This window comes from Dioscorea cayenensis, chromosome 18, assembly GCF_009730915.1.
Source record: "Dioscorea cayenensis subsp. rotundata cultivar TDr96_F1 chromosome 18, TDr96_F1_v2_PseudoChromosome.rev07_lg8_w22 25.fasta, whole genome shotgun sequence".
In the NCBI taxonomy this organism is placed as follows: domain Eukaryota; kingdom Viridiplantae; phylum Streptophyta; class Magnoliopsida; order Dioscoreales; family Dioscoreaceae; genus Dioscorea; species Dioscorea cayenensis.
Window position 1 is genome coordinate 9442875 of NC_052488.1, and position 21981 is coordinate 9464855.

The following is a 21981-nucleotide window of genomic DNA, read 5'->3' on the forward strand; positions in this document are numbered from 1 at the left end:
AATCATGGGCTCGAGTCAATAAAAAGATACGTACTGGAGGTGGCTCTTGTACTGCAGGGGGTGCGTTAGTGTCCATATGCTCCTACTTTGTCTTGGGAACAGGCTAGGATCTTCTGCTGGCTCCCCTCTCCCTTGGCTATCTCAAGTGAGGGCATGATCATGATATAAACACTGTCTATGTATCTCTAGATCATGCCCATAAGTCTCATCATCTCTAAGCCCAGGGGAGATGGCACTATCGTCTTCTTGATCCCCTGATCGAGTCTAGTAGACCTATCCCGATAATGAGTCGAGTAATGTAGGGGTCAGAGAAGATGACTCCGACCCTGTCGTACTTACCCTGGTAGCGCAAGTAGTCAGCTAGGATGTGCCCCAAATGAATCGGCTCACTCTGTACTATGGAATATAAATAGAGTAGCTCCTGTCGACTGAGTACACCGGTGCTGTCACCATGACTGTTCACTGACCTGCTCATAATGGCGTTGATGTATCTATATACTGGTCGGGAGAGGCACGTCACCTTGGATACTCCCTGCTCATACTGCCCCTGTCCACATAGCGCTCTGTATGCACGCTATGGAGTTAAACGGCCGGGGTAATCTATCGGCAACTGCTCATACTCCTTGGTGTCTATGTATGCCTCATTGTAGAGCCCCAGTCGGACAAAAAATTGTGTAACACTCATACTGTGGTACTGGCCGCACACTCTGAACTAAATAGTATCTATGCTGTCGAAACTGGAATATGATATGTGAAACTCAAGGAATGTAAGTACCTCCAGCGTCAACAAATGAATAGCCATCTCTTGAATAGACAGTAACCTGCGCTAGCTACCCACTGAGAGTAACTCCTTTACCTTATCCGCCATCTCATCCCCAAGCTGGATCTATCTAAGTGCACTCAAGTCAACAAACCGCGTCTGACCGAACTTGAGCTTCGATAGTCACTCAAAACGGACCTGGTGCTCGGGGATGGCAAATTCCATGTGCTCAGGCTCAGGAGAATGCTCTCTGGAACGCTTGTCGGCTGCTTTCTTGGTCCTTGGGGCCATTCCTACGAGAATTGAACAAGAAACAATCAAATCATACTTTAAAAACTCAATCTGCAGGAATCAACATGGTCATGTGGAAATTCCACACGCCCGTGTGGATCTACGGGACATGAAAGCCGCACCGCTTAAACCTTCAATAAACTCAAAATACATATTAAACTCTTCTGAATCTCTTTTAAAAGCATCCACCAAGTGTTTTAACATGTAAATCATGCAAAATTGACCACAACAAGCAAAATAAATAAAGATTAGCGAAAAGAAAGAGAAAAAGGAGGCTTACTGACGAAATGAAACTCAAAAACTTTGAATACGTCCGGAAAACTCACTCAAATCCCTATAAATATATGGAGAAGGGTCGAGAGGGTGAAGAGAAGCTTTCTTTGAGCGTTTGGGAGTGAAATAATGAACAGGCGTGAGTAGTTTTTAAAGAAAAGAAGCGTCTCTTGACGTTCTATGCATCCATACGGGCGTGTGGAAATTGCCCACGCCCGTGTGACTCCACAGGAGAGCTCACAAGGGTAGACACACACCCTAGTGTGCTTTCGGGATAGAACTTTTTGCCTCTAGACGCATCCACATGGGCATGTGGAAATTCCCCACGCCCGTGTGCCCGACCCATAGGGGCTCCCACACGCCCCTGTGGCTTCTCTGTCCTCCCGAGAAATCGACTAAGTGTCCAACACGCCCCTGTGGGAATTCCACACGAGCGTGTGGATGCTCACAGGGGTACTCACAGGGGTACTCACAGGGGCACTCATACGCCCTGTGTGCTCTCTGGATGGAAAATAAGTCTCTGTAGAGTTTCACACGGGCGTGTGGAAATTGCCCACGCCCGTGTGTAATTCACAGGGTCATCCATAGGGGCATTCACATGCCCCTGTGTCTTCTTGGGATGGAGTTTGAGAACTCTATAGAGATCCACACACCCGTGTGGAAATTACCCACGGGCGTGTGACCGTCACAAGGTCGCTCACATAGGCATACACACACCTCTGTGTCCTCTCGGGATGAACTGTGAATGAAAACACACGCCAGTGTGGAAATTCCACACGGTCGTGTGTCTTTCCTGGATGACTTAGAAAAAATTACATACTCTACAGAAAATTTCTGCATATTTATACAAATATATAGACTGCATATATCATGAAGAACTGACCAGAGAATCATAGAAAACATGCTCAAACGACCAAGAAACTTCGCCAATCATAATTAAGCATACAAAAACACTAACAATCCACGAGAAAAACATAGCAATAGCATGTAAAAAATCAAGACACCAAAACTAAAGCTTTTATTCATGCAATTACTAAACTAAACCTAAAAAATCTGTAAATGCTTGGGTTGTCTCCCAAGAAGAGCTTGTTTAACATCACCAAGCTTGACGTACCTGACCTTAACTCACGGGGGATCATATATGAAGGTTGCCCTCTTACCTACAACTTGAAATCATGATGAACATAATCTTTTCAAGGTAGAGGGAGAGTTATCAAGCTTGTTACTACACAAGGGTTCGTCACCCTTACTCCGTACATGCACATCCCCATTAGCATTGGTGCGTTTCTTGTGACGTCTCTTTGCTCTCTTTGGCTTTTGGATGATCCTCTTCATGACTCCCGGGGTAGGTTGCAACTTGTTGACAAACGCACTTTTGTGTGTGAACCGCAAGTGAACGGGTTTGTCGAAGTAATAATACCCTGGTGAGTAGGTAGTCGTATCCATAATAAATAGTGATCAGAAAGACAAAAATTGCTATTTAAATAGAATGAAAATGAATCGATATTGGTGTGAACAAAATCAATGAGAATAGAAATAAGGAAAGAAGAAAGAAAAGAGAGACGCTATAAAAATGAATGGGAGGAAAGGCAATCGATAGAAAGTGGGGCACCTAGACTTTGCTCCGCCTAGGACTATTGCTTCAAGTGTAAAACCAACAATTATGTCTCCTAACTGATGCTTAATGAGTCATGGAAATCCTAGAATACACAAACTCAAACCTAAGGAACCGTGAATAACCCTACACTATGCCCTAGAGGAGAAATCTTTCCGTCTCAAAACCTCACACTGTGCAAAGTTGCTTAAAGCTCTGGGGACTCCATGTGATAAACCTTATTCCCTAATATAACTCTAACCCTTTTGTCAAGGCTAAAGATCCCTAGTCACAATTAAGACCCAGCACTAAGGATTACTTTAACGCTTCATTCTATTACTTGCGCAACTAAGCCCCATCGGAGTTTCTCTCTTAGCACATCACTCTATTGTGACCACAAAGAACTCTTGGAATATGGAGGTAGGATAAATCACACCGGAGGGGAAAGGGGACATTCCGCTACCTCTCGACTCACCCTCTCGACCTTTTCCAATCTTGCTTTGTCTAACCCTCATGGTGTGTCACTCACACACAAGGATTACCAATGTAGGCTCTCAACCATCACTCTAAGGGAAAACCCATTTAACAAGCATTCAAGATTGGAACTCAATTAAAGACATCAATTAAAGAAACACAATAAAAATGTCAAAGAAACAACATCATCCTAGGGTTTACAAGTCCAAGTACCTACTATGGGTTTAGCTCCCCATGGAGCAAGATACAATCAATAATGAAATTGAAAGTAAGAACATGCAATCCATAACTAAAACCCCCTTGGTATTCGTGTTGATGGTCTTATAGAGTGGCCGCGTCTTCTACAAAGGTTCCCTCATCAAGCCTAGGACACACCTCGTCGAATTGATGCCGACAAAAGCTCTCTTAATAACTATCTTCCGAAGGAACACGGTGTTGAAAGCCGTAGAACCACTCCAAAAGCCTTGCCAAAGCCCCTCTAAACCCTAGCCGTGAGCATCTCCAAAGATGGTGAAGAGATAGGGAAAAGATGGGAAAAAGATCTTTTCAATAGGGCTGAAATCGTGACTTAAATAGGGCTGGAATCGGGCATCCACATGGGCGTGTGGAATTTTCACACGCCTGTGTGAATCTGCAGAAATCATTTTTTCAGTGACGTGTAAACAGTAACTGCTATAGTAATTTGCTACGATGAATTACTACAGTACCTGCTACAATATTCCGCCAAAAATACTCCCGAATCCATACTTTTCATCGAGGCAACATGAATGGGCAGACGTCCATGCGATAGATCAGGCTGTATCTTCAATAAACACACTTTTGATGACAATCTTGCTAGCGTTGCACAAATCGGAACACATAAGTGTGACTGCCTTTGTGCCCTTCCAATTTGCATATTCCCTTGAACATAACAGAGGTTGGCACACACTCACATGTCTTTGAGCACAACTTGTGTCTTCACGTGTGTTCACTTCAAGATTTCATCAACAAAGTGCATTCACAATCTACTTTGGCTTCTTTCTTCCATACTTGTCTCCACAACCCTATATGCACAAAAGAACACAAATACACATGTATTAGAGACAAAATCTGAGAAAAGTAATGCTTATTGTAAGAAAAGAATACTTTGTATTACTAATACACAATCACTTATCACTTGTCCTCCAGACCAAGTATCAAAACTTCTTCATTCTCCACCTCTTGATCTATCAACCTCTGAAATAGGTTCGGACACATCGTATTCATCAATTAACTCATCAGTAGTGTCAAGAAAATACAAGGTTTCATCAAAATCAAGAGAATATCGCATGGCTTCAGCAAGTCGATATGTCAACTTGTCATCACCAACTCGTAATGTCAACTCCCCACCATCCATGTCAATAAGAGCCTTGGAAGTACGCAAGAACGGCCTCCTAAGTATTAATTGAACCTCGGCATCCTTATCAACATCTAAAACCATAAAGTCCACAGGAAATATGTACTGGTCAACTTTCATAAGTACATCTTCAATGATGCCGCTCAGATGTCTAATTGTTCGATTGGCTAATTGAAGTGTCATCCGAGTGGGTCTAGGCTCTCCCAATCATAGCTTCTAAAAGAATGTGTAAGGCATGACATTAATGCTAGCCCCTGAATCCACCAATGCCTTTTCTTTCCCCAAATTACCAATGTTACAAGGAATGATAAAGCTTCATGAGTCCTTCTTCTTATTCAGCATGTTCTTTTGCAACACCGCCGAGTATGAAGCATCTAAAATCAGAGATGCACTCTCCTCCAACTTCCTCTTGTTGGTCAAGAGGTCCTTGAGAAACTTTGCGTAGCGAGGCATTTGAGACAATGCCTACACAAATGGGATATTAATGTGCAACTGCTTGAATAGACCCAAGAACTTCTTGTATTGCTCATCATTTCGGTCATTCTTTAATCTTGAAGGATAAGGGATTCTTGGCTTGTAAGGTGGGGGTGCCACCTCCTTCTCTTTTGCTCTCTCCTCAACCTCCATGACCTCGGGTGACTCAATATTGGTCTTCTCACTAGGGAGTCTACTTTCAACTTCACGACCACTTCTCAAAGTGATAGCCTTCACATACTCTCTTAGATTGGTCTCCGTGTTGCTAGGCAAACTCCCTTGAGGTCTTTCTAAGAGTGACTTCACAATTTGTCCCACTTGGTTCTCCAAGTTGTGTAATGATGTGGTGTGGTTGCGAAGTATGGCTTCAACATATTGAAATCTTTTATCTGACGATTGAATGAACTTGGTGAAAGCCTTCTCTAAGTCGGTCATCCGGTTTTCCAACCATGAAACTCTATTCTCCATGTTTGGGGCTTGTTGTTATTGTTGGAAACCCAGTGATGCCATAGTCTTCTGTTGCCCTTGATTACTCCAAAAACGGTTTGGGTGGATCCTCCACCGTGGATTGTAGGTATTGCTATACGGTATACGGATTTCCTCGATTTCTCATTGTATTGCCTACAAAATTAACCTGTTCCACAGAAGTGGTACCACCAATAGAAATCGGGCAATCAGATGGAGCATGCCCTCCACCACACCCAGTGGAACTCGTCACTACCGCCACTCTAGGAGAAGTTAGAGTGTTTAACTTCTTGCTTAATGACTCAACCTGGGCCACCAATGATGTGACTACATCAATCTCATAAAGTCCGGCTACCTTCTTCCAATCTCTTGTGTTCCACTAATAATTGTTCATAGCCATATCTTCAATGAGATGTCGGGCTTCTTCAGGAGTCTTGCTTCCTAAGGTACCCCCTGCTGCAGCATCAAGTAATTGCTTTGTGCTTGGGTTCAACCCATTATAGAAGGTTTGAATGATCATCCACTCAGGGAACCCATGTTGAGGACATTTCCACAGGAGATCCTTGAACCTATCTCATGTCTCAAAAAGAGACTCCAATTCTGTTTGCACAAAAGAAGATATCTCATTCCTAAGCTTCGTAGATTTTTCGGGAGGAAAATATCGGGCGAGAAAAGCTTCTACCATCTCCTCCCATGTAGTGATCGATGCTCTAGGTAATGAATATAGCCAATGCTTTACTCCCTTTCAAGAAAAGTGGGAAGGCCCTCAACTTGATAGCATCATCCGTTACTCCATTAATCTTAAGCATGTCGCACACTTCCAAGAAATTCTCAATATGATTGTTTGGATCCTCATCGGCAAAACCATTAAATTGTGCTAACTATTGTAACATCTGGATGAAGCCTGGGTTGAGCTCAAAACCTTGAGCTGTAATCGGTGGCCCCACAATGCTAGACTACATGCCAAGAACCACCTCGCCTTCTCTAAAGGTTCCCATTTTAAGCTTAGGGCACACCTCACCGAATCAATGCCGATGAATGCTCCCCCAATAACTCTCTTCCAAAGGAACTCGATGTCAAAGGCTGTAGAACCGCTCCAAAGACCTAGCTAAAGCCTCTCCAAACCCTAGCCGCGAGCATCTCCAAAGGTGGGTAAAAGATGTGAAAAAGATTTTTCAAAACGTCTCAAATCACGGTATTTATAGGGGCTGAAATCTGGTATCCACACGGGCGTGTGGAATTTCCATAATTTGATTTCCTGCGAGCTGTGAACAGTAACTGCTACAATGATTTTGCTACCGTACTCCGCCAAAATGCAACCGAATCCACTCTTTTCATCAAAGCTACATGAATGGGCACACATCCATGCGGTAGATCTTATCGCATATTCAATAAAATCATAATGACAAAGATCTTGCTAGTATTGCATAAGTCAGAACATATGAGTGTGACTGCCTTCGTGCCCCTCCACTATGTGTATTTACTTGAGCACAGTGGAGGTTGGCACACACCACATGTCTTTGAGCACAACTTGTGTCTTCACGTTTGTTCAATCTAAGAACTTCATCAACAAACGCATCCATGATCTACTTTTGGTTTCTTTCTTCCACAATTGTCTCCATAACCCTAAATGCACAAAAGAACACATATACACACGAATAAGTGATAAAATATGAGAAAAGTAATGCTCAATGTAAGAAAAGAATACTTCGTATTACTTATACACAAGCACTTATCAGTGTTGTCTCAAATGCCTCGCTATGCAAAGTTTCTTAAAAACCTCTTGACCAATAAGAGGAAGTTGGAGGAGAGTGCATCTGTGATCTTAGATGCTTCATGCTCGACGGTGTTGCAAAAGAATATACCGAACAAGAAGAAAAACCCCCAGTAGCTTCATCATTCCATGCAACATTAGCAATTTGGGTGAGGAGAAGGCACTGGAGGATTCAGGGGCTAACATTAATGTCATGCCTTATACATTCTTTCATAAGTTAGGTTTGGGAGAACCCAGACCCACTCAATGACACTTCAATTGGAGGATCAATCAGTTAGACATCCGAGGGGCATTATTGAGGATGTACTTGTGAAAGTTGATAAGTATATCTTTCCTATATACTTTTTGGTGTTATATGTTGATGAGTATTTCGAGGTTTCATTGATACTTGGGAGGTCATTCTTGCACACTTACAAAGCTTTGATTGACATGGACGGTGGGGAATTGACACTAAGAGTTGGAGATGACAAGTTGACATATTGCCTCACTGAAGCCATGCGACATTCTCTTGATTTCGATGATACTTTGTATTTTCTTGACACCACTGATGAGTTGATTGATGATAATGTGCAGAAAATATTGTGTCTAGACCCATTAGAATGGTGGCTAGATCAAGAAGTGGAGAATGAGAAAATTTTATCACTTAGTCTAGAGAACAAGGTACAACCTACCCCGGGAGTCATGAAAAGGATGATCTAAAAGCTCAAGAGCTCAAGGAGAAGTCACAAGAAGCGCCCAAATATTAGTGGGGATGAGCATTCATGAAGTAAGGGTGACAAACCCTTGTGTGGTAACAAACTCGATCACCCCCCACGGCCCATCCTCTACCTTGTAAAAATTGTGTTCATCGTGCTTTCAAGTTGTAGGTAAGAGGGCAACATTTATTCATGAACCCCCGTGAGATAAGGACAGGTACTTCAAGGTTGGTGATGTTAAACAAGCATTTCTTGGGAGGCAATCCAATTTTTTTTGTTTTTCTCGGTCTAGTTTAGTTTTTGCATGAATAAAAGCTTTAGTGTTTGTGTCTTTATTGTTTTTCTAGGTCTTAGTTTAGTTTAGTTTTTTCTTTAGCGCTTCTGGTCAATTGGTCATTATATTCACAGACTCTTTTTAGCATTTTGGTGTTACAGAATTTTTCTGCAGAGTCTGCAGGTTTTCTGAGTAATCCAGAGAAAATGCGGGTGTGTGTTTCCATTTAGAGCTCAACTTCTCCATCCTAAGAAGGCACAGGGGTGTCTGAATGATTTAGAGGAAACACACGAGAAGAAGAAAGATAAAACCAACTCACTGAAAGAATACTAAGACACACCGAAAGACCCAAGTTAAAGCAAACCACAGCAATAAAGGATGACAAAAATTAAACAAAGAGAAAAATGACTAAAATAAGATAACACGAACAAAGACAAACCACAACGACTTGGGTTATCTCCCAAGAAGCGCTTGTTTAACATTACTAGCTTGATGATAAGTGCTTGTGTATTAGTAATACGAAGTATTCTTTTATTATGATAAGCATTACTTTTCTCAAATTTTATCGCTAATACATGTGTATTTGTGTTCTTTTGTGTATGTATGGTTGTGGAGCCAAATATAGTGTAAGGAAGCCAAAGTAGATTGCGATTGCACTTTGTTAATGAAATCTTGGAGTGAACAAATGTGAAGACACAAGTTGTGCTCGAAGAAACGTGAATGTGTGCCAACCTCCACGTGCTCAAGCAATTCATGGTTTGGAGGGGCACAAAGGCAGTCACATTTGCATATTCTGACTTGTGCAATACAAGAAAGATCTTCGTCAATGTTATTCTTTATTGAAGAAGCAGTTAATGTTATTCCGACTAGACCAAATACCTGTAGCAATTTACTATAGTAATTACTATTCACAGGCTGCTGAAAAACCAAGTTCTGTAGATTTATATGGCCGTGTGGAAATTCCACATGCCTGTGTGGATTCCCGATTCCAACCCTATTTAAGTCGCGATTTCAGCCCGAGAAAAGGATCTTTTCCCCATCTTTTGCCCATCTCTTCACCATCTTTGGAGGTGCCCACGGCTAGGGTTTGGAGAGGCTTTGGCTAGGTCTTTGGAGAGGTTTGACGGCCTTCGACACCGCATTCCTTTGGAAGAGAGTTATTGGGGGGAGCTTTCATCGGCATCGATCCGGCGAGGTATGCCCTAGGCTTGATGAGGAGACCTTTAGAGAAGACGTGGCCACTCCACAAGACCATCGACATGAACACCGAAGAGGTTTTATCCATGGATTGCATATGTTTACTTTTGATTTCATTATTGATTGTATTGTGCTCCATGGAGAACTAAACTCCTGCAGGGTACTTGGACTTGTAAACCCTAGGATGCTATTATTTCATTGACCTTTTATTATGCTTTCTTTAATTGATGTCTTTAATTGAGTTCCAATCTTGAATGCTTGTTGAGTTGATTTTCCCTTAGAGTGACACTAAGGTTGAGAATCCATCTTGGTATCCTTTGTGGATGAGTGACACACCATGAGGGTTAGACAATGCTAGGTTGGAGAGGGTTGAGAGGGTGACTCAAGAGGTAGCTAAATGTCCCATTTCCCCTCCGGTGTGATTTATTCTACCTCCATGTTCCAAGAGTTTTTTGAGATCACAATAGAGTGAAGTGCTAAGAGACGAACTCCGCAGGGGCTTAGTTGCGCGAGCAACAGAGTGAAACGTTGAAGTAATCCTTAGTATCTTGGGCTTGATTGTGACTAGGGTCTTTTACCTAGACCAAAGGGTTAGATCTACATTCAGGAATAGGGTTTATCACTTGGAGTCCCTAGAGCTTTAAGCAACCCTACACAGTATGAGGCGTCGAGACTAAGAGTTTCCTCCATCGGGACATAGTGTAGGGTTAGTCATGGTTGACCTTAGGTTTGGGGCCATGCGTTTTAGGATTTCACGACTCATTAAACATCAATTAGGAGACATAATGGTTGGTCTTACACTTGAAATGTTAGCCCTAGGGTGAGCAATATCAGGGTACCCTATTTTCCGTCAATTACCTCAACTATCATTTACTCGTGTTTCCTTTTCCTTTTCTTAGTTCTTTTTGCATTGATTCTTATTCACATCACCATCGATTTATCTTCACTTAGTTAGATAGCAATCTTTATGTTTCTAATCACTATTCGCTATGGATATGATAACCCACCCACCTGGGTATTATTACTTCCACAAACCCGTGCACTTGCGTACAACACGCAAAAGGGCTGTTGTCACTTGAAGCACCTGTCTATGCTCAAGTGGCTTTTTTTTTCTCTTGGTGATCACCTTTTTCCACCATTTCTTTTCAAGGGAGAGTTTTTCCTTTTGGATTTCTGGTGGTGTAGAAACTTCGACGGCTGCCAAATCTAGACAGTAAGATTCTTCCATCACTTCCTCCACAACTTCATCATCATAAGGGTCATCCTCTAATAGTTTGGAGAGCTCATCCTTCAGGAAAGTGTCTTGCATGAATTCAGAAACTACTATGTCAATAAGATCTACAAAATAACAAGTGTCGTCAAAGTCCATAGAATCTTGGAGTTTGAAAATAACTTCTTTTTCTCCAACTCAAAGTGCAATTCGACCATCCTTAACATTAATGTGAGCTTTTGAGGTTGATAAAAATGGCCTTCCTAGAATTAATGACATCTCTACCTTGTCATCAACATCGAGAATGATGAAATCCACTGGAAAAATAAACTTGTCCACATTAACTAGAACATCTTCAATTATCCCTCATGGTTTCCTGATAGACTTGTCTGCCAGCTTTAGAGTCATAGTGGTGGGTTTCGGTTCTCCAAGCCCAAGCTTTTGGAAGATTTTGTAGGGCATGAGGTTGATGCTTGCACTAAGATCAGAGCCTTCACATCTACTAGCCCTCTTATTGTGCAAGGAACAATGAATCCCATAGGGCCTTTCACTTTCTTGGGGAGTTTGTTAGTGATCAATGCCGAACATTCTTCACTAAGTGTCACTAACGACACTTCCTCCAATTCCCTCTTCTTCATGAGCAATTCCTTCAAAAATTTAGCATACCTTGGCATTTGAGCAAGAGCTTCTACAAATGGGACATTAATGTGTAGTGATAAGTGCTTGTGTGATATGAATGCAAAGCATTCTTTCCTTATGTTGAGTATTACTTTTCTCGGGTTTTTACACTAATATGTGTGTTTTTATGTTATTTTCGTGCAGGTAGGGTTGTGAGGGCGAGTATGAAGGAAAGAAACCAATGTGGATCATAATGCACCAATTTTGGAGGAAATCTTGCTAAGGTTCAAACGCGAAGACATAGGTCTGGTGTGAGATGCTAGAGTGTGTGCCAACCTCCTCATATTTGAGTTAGCACCACCACTTGGAGGGGCACAAGGGCAGTCACACTCAAGCATTCAGACTTATGCACATAGAACAAGATCTCCACCAACTTGTCTGTCATTAAAGAAGCAAAGCGATCCACGACGTGAACATGTGCCCGTTTGTGTCACCTCAATGAAAGTATGGACTCGGGAAGTATTTTAGGCCAGGCACTGTAGCATCACTGTTCATAGCCGGCCGAGAAAACAGGAATTCCAGAGAATTCACACGGGCGTGTGGAAATTACCCACGCCAGTATGGAAATTCCACATGGGCGTGTGAAAAATCCACAGGACCGTGTGGATGCCCGATTCCAGCCCTATTTAAAGCCGATTTCAGCCCCGATTTCAGGATTCTTTTCTCCATCTTTTCCCCAACTTGAGAAAGGGCTGTGGCTAGGGTTTTGAGAGGTATTGGCTAAGGTTTTGGAGAGGTTCTACGGCTCTGAAATCGTCATTCCTGAGGAAGAAGGTTGGTAGGGGAGCTTCCGTGGAGGCGTATCCTATACCGGACAAGGGAATCCTTGGATGACGAGTAGAGGACTTTCCACAAGACCATCGACAAGACTATCGAGGGGGTTTCTCTATGGATTCATTGCTTTTACATTCTATTTCTTTTATTGTACTTAGCTCCATGGAGAGCTAAACCCCTAGTGGGTACTTGGGAATTTGTGAACCCTAGGATGTATTTGTTTCATTGAATCTCTTTATTATGCTTTCAATTAATTGATGTTTGTTGTGAGTTCCAACCTTGAATGCTTGATTGTATGAACATTTCCCCTAGAGTGACACTAGGGTTGAGAGTTCTTGTTGGTAACCTTGTGAGTGAGTGACACACCACGAGCGTTAGACAAAGCTAGGTTAGAGAGGGTTGAGAGGGTGAGTCGAGAGGTACAGGAACGTCCCCTTTCCCCTCCGACGTGATAGATTCTACCTCCATTCCTTGAGTTCTTTGCAGCCATAATAGAGTGAATGGTCTAAGGGATGACCCTCCGCTGGGGCTTAGTTGCGCGTGCAACGGAGTGAAGCGTTGAGGTGATCTTAGTATCTAGGGCTTAATCATGGTTAGGGACCTTCCACCTGGACCAAAGGGTTAGGTCTATAATTAGGAAGAGATTTATCACTTGGAATCCCTAGAGCTCATTGCAACTCTATTCGAGTGCGAGGTTGAGAGGTTATCTAATCTCTCCTCCGGGACATGTATAGAGTTAGACATAGTTGACTTTAGATTTGGGGCTATGTATTTAAGAATTTCCACGACTCACCATTGCATTGATTAGGAAGCATAATAGAGGGTTCTTGCACTTGAAACGATTGTCCTAGGCAGAGCATTATCCGAGTACCCCCTCTTTATCGATTGCCTTACCTCCTCCTTTAATCGTGCTTTCTTACTTGTTGTTTTTACTTTTGAGAATTGAATCATTGTTACACTTATCACTATTGATCTTTCACATAGCTAAAAAGCGGATTAAGTGTTTTTATTCCCTACTCCCTGTGGATTCGATACCCGCTCATCCGGGATTATTACTTCGACAAACTAGTGCACTTGCGGGATATACGCAAGGGGGACCTTGTCATGTAGGGTCTTGAAAATGTCGAGGAATCTCTTGTAATGTTCATCTCGTTGATCCTTCTTCACCTTCACATGGTAAGGAGTTTTGGTTGATAAGCTGGCAGTGTACTCTTTTCCTTACTCTGTTCTGGTGCCATCTTCTCCACAACAGTTGGAGCCTCAAGATTAACAATGATAGCTGGTTCAACCTTCTCTTTTTCGGGCTCTATCTCAATAGGGATAGGAAGTTTCTTTCCACTCCTAAATGAAATACCCTTTAAGGATTCCTTCGGGTTGATCTCGGTGTTGCTAGGGAGTGACCCCGGAAACCTCTCTTCAATCAATTTGGACATCTGAGCCATGTGATGTTCTAGATTCCTCAGAGTAGCATTAGTGTTCCTCATCATTTTCTCATGATTCATGAAGAGAATTTTGGTGCTCTTGATTTACCGGCCCAACAATCTGGTAAGTTCACTAATAGATTTCAAGGATGACGATTATTGTGTACCCTGTGGGGAAAATCTAATCTGTTGTTGTGTCCCTTGTCCCTGTCCTGGTTGGCTCCCCGAAAAATTCGGGTGATTTTCTCCACCCTACATTGTAAGTATTGTTGTATGGGTTGTTTTGATACCAATGATTCTGCCCAATGTAATCCACTTGTTCTAATTGTCTATTACCCATATCAGCAGAGCCACTAGGCTCACATGGAGGTCCCCAATTATCACCATAAGATCCACACACTGGGGTGATCGACTGTAATGAATACAATCTCTTCGTGATGGCTTCAACCTATGTGGCCAAAGTGGTAATGACATCCACTTGGTAAATTCCGGCCGCCTTTACCAGTTTGCTCCTCTTAGAACTCCACTGATAGCCATTGTTTGCCATCTCTTCGATCAATGTATATGCCGTGCTTGGTTGCTTATTACACAACGATCCCCCTGAGGCAGCATCAAGCATTTGTTTAGTAGCATTGTTCAATCCATTGTAGAAGATTTAGATCTGCATCCATTCCACTATTGCATTTTATGGGCATTTCCTTAACATTTCCTTGTACCTCTCCCAAGTATCATACAAGGATTTAGATTCTAATTGCACAAAGGATGAAATATCACTACTCAGCTTATTGATTTTTGCTGGAGGGAAGTATCTTGCGATTAACAGTTTTTGAAACTTGGTTCCATGTTGTCAAAGACCCTAGCAGCAAGGAATTTAGCCACTCTTTGGCCCTTCCTTGCAATGAGAATGGAAAGAATCTGAGGCGAACAACATCCTCGGACACACTGTTCGCCTCAGACTCTTTCCGTTCTCATTGCAAGGAAGGGCCACGCTGTTCAACTTAAAGGTATCACAAATTTCCAAGAAACTCCTCAAATGCTCATAACGGTCTTCGTCCTGAAATCCATCAAACTGACACATCTGCTGTTAGGCTTCAGTTGAAAATTGTTCGCAACAATAGGAGGGTGAACAATACTTGACCCTACTCACTCCAAGTTTGGTTGGACAAAATCGGAAATACTTTATTGCTCGTTCCTGGCCTTTCTTTCCTCTTAACCTACGTCCACACCGATCTCCACTGACCCTATCTCCCTCAAATTAATCTGTCTGATTCTTCTTCAGAAATTTCTCTCAACTTTTGGATCAAGTTTCACCAATGGAGAAGACGTTCTTCCACGGGTCATACAATTGTGACTATGCACAAAAAGATGGGTCAGTATAATGTAAGTTCAATCAAGTAAAAAGAATGAGAATGAAAATAAGGCGAAAATAATAACTAAAATGGAAAGAAAACAAGTATTCACAAATATGAACAATATTAATAAACTAAATTACTAGAATCTAAATTTTCCTAAAAGTTGCCAGTCCTCGTCAACCGAACCAAAAACTTGATGTGTCATCGGCAAGTGTACGGGTCGCACACAAGTAATACAGTGGTACCCTATAAGGGGTAGGATTATCAAACCATAGGGACTAGACTTAAAGAATTCACTCTTCTCCTGATGTCTAGTTGAGCAAGAATTGGGTTGGTTTTAAGAATAAAAACAAACAAACAAAGGAAAGAAGAGGTGGAGATAAAAGATAGATTAGGAATGAGGTTTTCAACAACAAGAGAGCAATGCCTCGGGATGATTCTTATGAGCTATAGCATGCTGACTTGCTTCTAAAGCCTACCAGTTACATTCTAAAGTTAAAGTGTGTGCTCACAATTAATGTTGCATCTATGGTTCTCAAGTACACCAAGTTTTGCCAAGATAATTGTGCATTTCAAACACATCAAGTTTTGCAATCCCATAAGCAATCACAACTATGGTAATCCATACATCGAGTTTTACCAAACCAACTGTGTAAATCCAACACATCAAGTTATGCAACACAAGATTAAACACATGAATCTAAAAGAACTCCGTAGACATTAAAACCAAGTAGTTAAAGCATACAAAGCATCATAGTTTATGTCCCGAGGAACTGTGGATGGTTAGCCCTTTATGGGCTGGTATAACAAGGAAAAAAAAACAGAAAGAGCTAAAGGAAGAAGACATGACTTCCTCCTTCTCAAGATGATATTCCTAGTCGAGCTCAGATATGCCAACCCCACTTCCCTTGTGCCTCTAACTTGTCCTTGATCCCCTTATAAGGTGTGGTAAAGCCTAATCTTCACTTTCCTCAAAGTTCACCTGATGAAGAGAAGAATCTCCGAATAAAGATGACAGTAAAACGTTAGAATCTAGAGTTAAAAGGGGTGATTTCGGGCTCGACATGGGCTAAGCACGGTCGTGCTTAGACCGTATTTTCTCGGTTAGGGTTTTGAGTGAATCGGCTAAGTGCTCGCCTGGATTTTCTAGTGGGAGGAAGCATTGTCATGCTCTGCCCGTGCTTCACTTCAGCGCGACTGTACTAGAAGACGGCAAAGTGTGCTTCTCCTAAGCAGAAAATACCTCAAGCCTGAGATAATCAGGGGTAGGAGCAAGCTCGTGCTCCAACCGTGTTCAGCCTGAAAGCACCCCCTACTTGAATTTTCACTAGGCGATCATTCAAGCAGAAATAATCAGTGAGACAGAGCAAGATCGTGCTCTGCCCGTGTTCAGCTTGAACAATTAGTCAAAAAAAACCATCATTCTCTGTTCATTTCATCCCCGATTTCACTCCAAATTGTTTCGAACCCCAAAATCCTGCTCAATGAGCAACTATACCCTGAATAGCACCGTATATACAAAAAATTATGCTAAAGGATGAGTAAAATAATGAATTGAGGGTAAATAAATATGATATGAAATGCACTCGTCAATATCAATGCCAACATTTTGCCAATTGAAGTCATAGAAATCCACATTCATCACATTTGGGGAAAAAAATTGGAAGTCATCTAATAAGGAAAATTATTGTCCAATTTATTAAAACATCTTATACAATACTATAATAAATATAGATATAGAAGAATAGAACCATACCACATTTTCTTGAGTGCGAATTTCAACCTGTGTATCATTTTGTATTTGTGCATTCCCCTTTGCTTGAGTTTTTTTGAAGAAAATATTAATTTTAGTCCAAAAAATGATTAAAACACTAAAAAAATTATATAAAGTATAAGCACCTTTTTTTATTTCTAATGATCATCTCTTCAACTTTTGACTTCTTCCTCTTTGATGGTGGTCATCCTTTACTATGCAATATTAAAGGCATTAGGAACTTTGAAGATGTTGCTTGGTGGTCCTCATGATCCTTTTCCAATAACATTGGTGGCATAACTAGATTTGAGTGACTCTCCAAATAATTTTCATTATCCATGAGCTTCTCTATTTCCTCACCCACACAATTCATCAAAATATTATATTTTTTAATAGATTCTACTCCAATTTCAATAGCTTTAGAAAAATGAGAGCATAATTTATTATACCACACTTTTTACTCACTAATTTGTGTATCTTCATAATAATTCTTTACATAAGTATGCCGGCGTTTAATATCCTTCCTACAATGGGGTAAAATATATTGAGATGGAATCTCTTTGACATTCTTCCCAATAAAAACTTTGCATATATTCCTACACATAATTCCTTTGAACTCAAATAAATGACATATGCATTTAATATTATAGTCAAGCTCATTTTGATAGACAGTAAAACCCACTTGTCGTCTGACACTTCCATCTTTTATAATTCCTTTGAACTCAAATATATTTCTTGCCCCGTCTAATCTGATAAATGTAAGATTGCAATATAGCATTTCTCTCAACTCATCTTGGAATAGCTTAAAAATTTAATTGGTATACGCTTCTTGTAGTTGCTTCTCAAAACAATAATCAGTTATCACTTGAAAGCTTGAATTAAAAGTAGAAAAATCAGCCTTGTTTTCTTTCTCAATCTTACTTTTTAATGTATTATCATACGGCTCCATGATTGCTTTAACGATGTTGTTGGACTAAAATAACCATCAATGAAAGCATTTATGCTTTCACTTCTCTGGGTGGTAGACATTCCAGGCCAAAAAACTCCTTTCACATATATAGGAGCCCAACGATGATGATTTGTATATAAAAAATTCAATCATTCATTTTCCCCAATGTTGTAATCTTCTATCATCTTCAACCAAATGTTTTCAAATTCTTTAATATCTACTACCTCTTAAACAATACTCTTCAAAAAAAATTTTATTGCTTTGTACTGGTTTAGTCTGCCAAGCTTTTCAGGGATCATCTTCATAATGTGCCAAAGACATAGTCAGTGATGAGAATTTGGAAAAACTATCCTGATTGCACCTTGAATAGCCATATATTGATCTGTAATTATTCCTTTGGAACCCTACCTGACATGCATTCCAACTAAGTTTTAAACAACCAAATATAGGTTGTGTATCTTCTTTCGACAATAACATACATCCAAATAATATTATTTGCCCATGATGGTTTATTCCAAAAAAAGGCGCAAATGGCAAATCATATTTATTTGTTAAGTATATTATGTCAAAAGATACAACATCACCAAAAGCATCATATGCTGCTATAGACCTTGCATCTGCCCAAAATACATTTCGTAACCGACCTTATTTATCCATATCAACCAAATGAAAAAAAATTAGAATTTCTCTTTGGATGCATAGGAAATAATTACCAAGTGCCTCCGCATCTCCAACTCCAAGCCTGAATTGCCTTGCTTTTGCAATATAATTCGAACAATCTTTTTCAGTGTAGGTTAAATTTTCATATCCACCACTTTGAACTACCATGGAAAGAAAGTTTTTACTCAAGCCTTTACCTTCTTGGTCATTTAATTCAAGCTTTTTTTGACATATACATCCATTTTTTTATTACACCTTTGGAAACGAACCTTATGTGAACTTAGTGCATGATTATGCTCCAAATTGACAATAGATATGGTAAAGCACCCATCGTTACCGACAATAATATTTATTTTCTCTTCGCAATTTTGTTTTAGTAGATAACCTTGTGTTGAAAACGCTTTTTTTAGTAGATATTCTTTTAACACATGCGAGTGCATAATACTTTAATTTTCCATCACCTCCATTTTTTGTACTTTCTTTTGCAATACCAAGACCTTCTTGTTGAGCATATTCAATAAAAAGACTATAAACTTTTTCTTTAGAATTAAACACCATTCCTGCCTTCAGAATAACATTTTTGAAATTGTGGCTTCTCAAAATCTACCATTTTCTCTTTGTTCATTATTTCTGTATTAGAAGATCCAACATCTTTCCCATTCTTCACTTGTTTAGCCTGAAGTTCCAGCTCTACCATAACAATTTTTATTTGGATCTATAATAAACAAGTGACAACTAAAAAGATAAGTATGTTATAAACTAAATGTGGTAAAAAGTGAAAGATATTTAAATTTAAAACAAACAACATAAATTATCATTGAAATTATCATTACATGTTTCAGATCAAACAAAAAATATTTCAACTCAAACAATTCATTTGTTAAATTATATTAAACAAATAGAATACAAAAAATATATGTTTCAAATAAAAAAAATTATAATTGAAATCTTATACTCACTAATGAAATTTGAAATTTTATCTTTCTAATAGATAAAAATAAGACTAAAGATAATTTGGCAAAACTTTATAATAAATGTTATTGAAATACAAATATTTCTCTATAACAAGCAAAATAAATCGTAACAAATAATAAACAAAATACAATCACTAAAATTTTGCACATAACAAACTAAATTTGAAAAATTCTCTCGGATGAAAGCTAAGGATAAGGATAATATATGGCCACCATTTTATCTACAAACTACATTTAGGCAAAATCACACACCTCATAGAAATAAAAGAGAGTTAATACCTTAACATTGGTGTGAAGTGGATCTACATCAAGCTCTTGATCAATTGGATTTGTTGCTAAGGTTATGGACTGGGGCTAAATATCAATGAGCATATTCTGCATTTATAAGAGCATCCAAAACTGATGGGATGACTGCAAAAAAAAAAAAAAAAAAAAAAAAAAAAAGACAACCCAAATCATGCATTCAGTAATAAATTTCAACTTTGTACAACAACCACAATGGCAAGCATCCACTATTGAAGAACGCCATTTTTAAGCATTGTCAAATAGATAAACCACACGAGTATTCACAAAACCAAATTTTAAGAAACTTCCAAAGGTGCAAACACGAAGCCATGTCACCAAGACTGGTATCTCACAATTGATTTTTCTTCAAATTGTCCAATTACTAATGAATACACAAGGCATGATTTTATTCAAGTGGTAATTGAATTGCAAGAAAGAAGATATAGATAATTGTAAGGAAATAAAAGTGCATCATCAATAAATAGGAACTGAATATCACTCACCAAAAGGATTTGGAAAAAAATAATTACACCCTAATTTAAGTTAACAAAATCAATCACCAACTAAATAAATAGCATGAGTACCTTGTCAGATGAATGCAATATAAACTTTCCAAAGAAAGAGAAGATTGAAGACAACAAGAGCAGAAGCTGAGGCTCGTACTCCCAAGAAATACCTATAAACCGGCCCAAAGCCAGAGTCCCCAGCAGCACCAACACTATGCCTAAGCAAAGACCAGGTCATCAGAGCAAGAGAGAGAAAACAAGCTGGGACAGGGAAGCAAAGAGATAGCATACCTGAAATAGGAACAACGATAGGAAGGAAAAAAAAAGGGGATGATGCGGGGGATGGCGGCGAGGTCAAATAGATGAGACTGCCCTTCTCTTCTCTGCCTTACTAGTCCAAAGTCTGCAACTCCAGCTCTTATCTCTCAATCAAGCAAGATGTTTGTGCCTTTGATATCTCTATGATAGATTACTAGCTTCACTCCATAGTGCAAGTAATCAAAGCCTTTGGCAACATCTAGTATAATGTTCTTCCTCTAAGGTGATAGATAAGGTACATTGCGATCGTGGTCATCGGTCATCCTATATAGCAGTCAAGGAAAGGGATGAGGCTATAGTGGCAGAGATAGCTTATGATCTCGACTTTGTTGCCGGTGACAACATCTGCAACGGTGGTGGTGGCATCAGGTGAGCAGCCGCAGAAAGGGATGAGTTTACAGTAGCAGAGATAGCTAATGATCTTGAGTACATTGGTGTTGGTGATGATGGCGATGTCGGCAATGGCAAGCGTGGTGTGGGAGGTGTGATGTTGGTGGTCAGATGATGAAGAAGATAGAATCTGACAGTTAGGGCACTGGTTATTTGTTTATTTTGGGATGAGATAAAGAGGGATAATGTGGATGTTACATAGGCATCTACGTCATTCGACCCAATGTTCCAGATAAAGCATTCATTCCGTATAGCATTTCCCAAAGAAGATATATCATGCTTAGTGATTAGAGATGATTATTGTTTGTCTGATTTCCACCATTTTCATAAAAGGAATGTGATTGATCTAATAAGCAAATGGCGCTCATACGACATCATCATCTACAATGCAAGTTTTTATGTATTTCATACTTGCTTGTTTAGTACACCTTTGATAAATTATGATTTATATGCAATTAAGAAGAAAATATAATACTATTGAAAATATAGAAAAAGAATATTAGAAAGAATGGCTTGCATTTCCATTGATTCATATAATATATTTATACACAAGATTGTTATGTTACAAAGATAGAAACTATCCTATAATTAAGAGATTACAACTAATTACAAGATTATACAGCTAATAACAAGATTATTGGTGATTGATTCAGATCCTATAATCAGGGGATAATTGAGTACAAGGATTCTATAATATGCCCCCTCAAGATGGAGTCCAGAGGAGACGCCAATCTTGACTCATAAGTCCTGGAAACATCACTGTGGAAGTGGTTTGGTAAGAGCGTCTGCAAGCTGATCGGCGGAAGAGACATGAGTAACACGAAGAGCTCCTAATTGCACTTGATCCCAAATAAAATGATAGGCAATGGCGACATGTTTCATGTGCGAATGGAAGATTGGATTAGAGCAGAGATAGGTGGCACCAATGTTGTCACAATAAATAGTAGGTGGTGTAGGAAGAGTGACACGAAGCTCTATGAGAAGAGAACAAATTCAATGGATTTCAGAAGTAGCAGCAGCAACTAAGCAGTACTCAGCTTCTGCGGATGGCCAAGCAACTGAGCG

General features: G+C 39.9%; 1 non-coding gene across 1 annotated transcript; it reads left to right on the top strand.

Annotated features, from left to right (window-relative positions):
• The first annotated feature begins 6236 nt into the window (after window positions 1-6236).
• LOC120283210 lies at window positions 6237-6343 on the top strand. Its single transcript, XR_005543205.1, has one exon. It is a non-coding gene; the product is annotated as a small nucleolar RNA R71 (small nucleolar RNA).
• Window positions 6344-21981: the final 15638 nt, after the last annotated feature.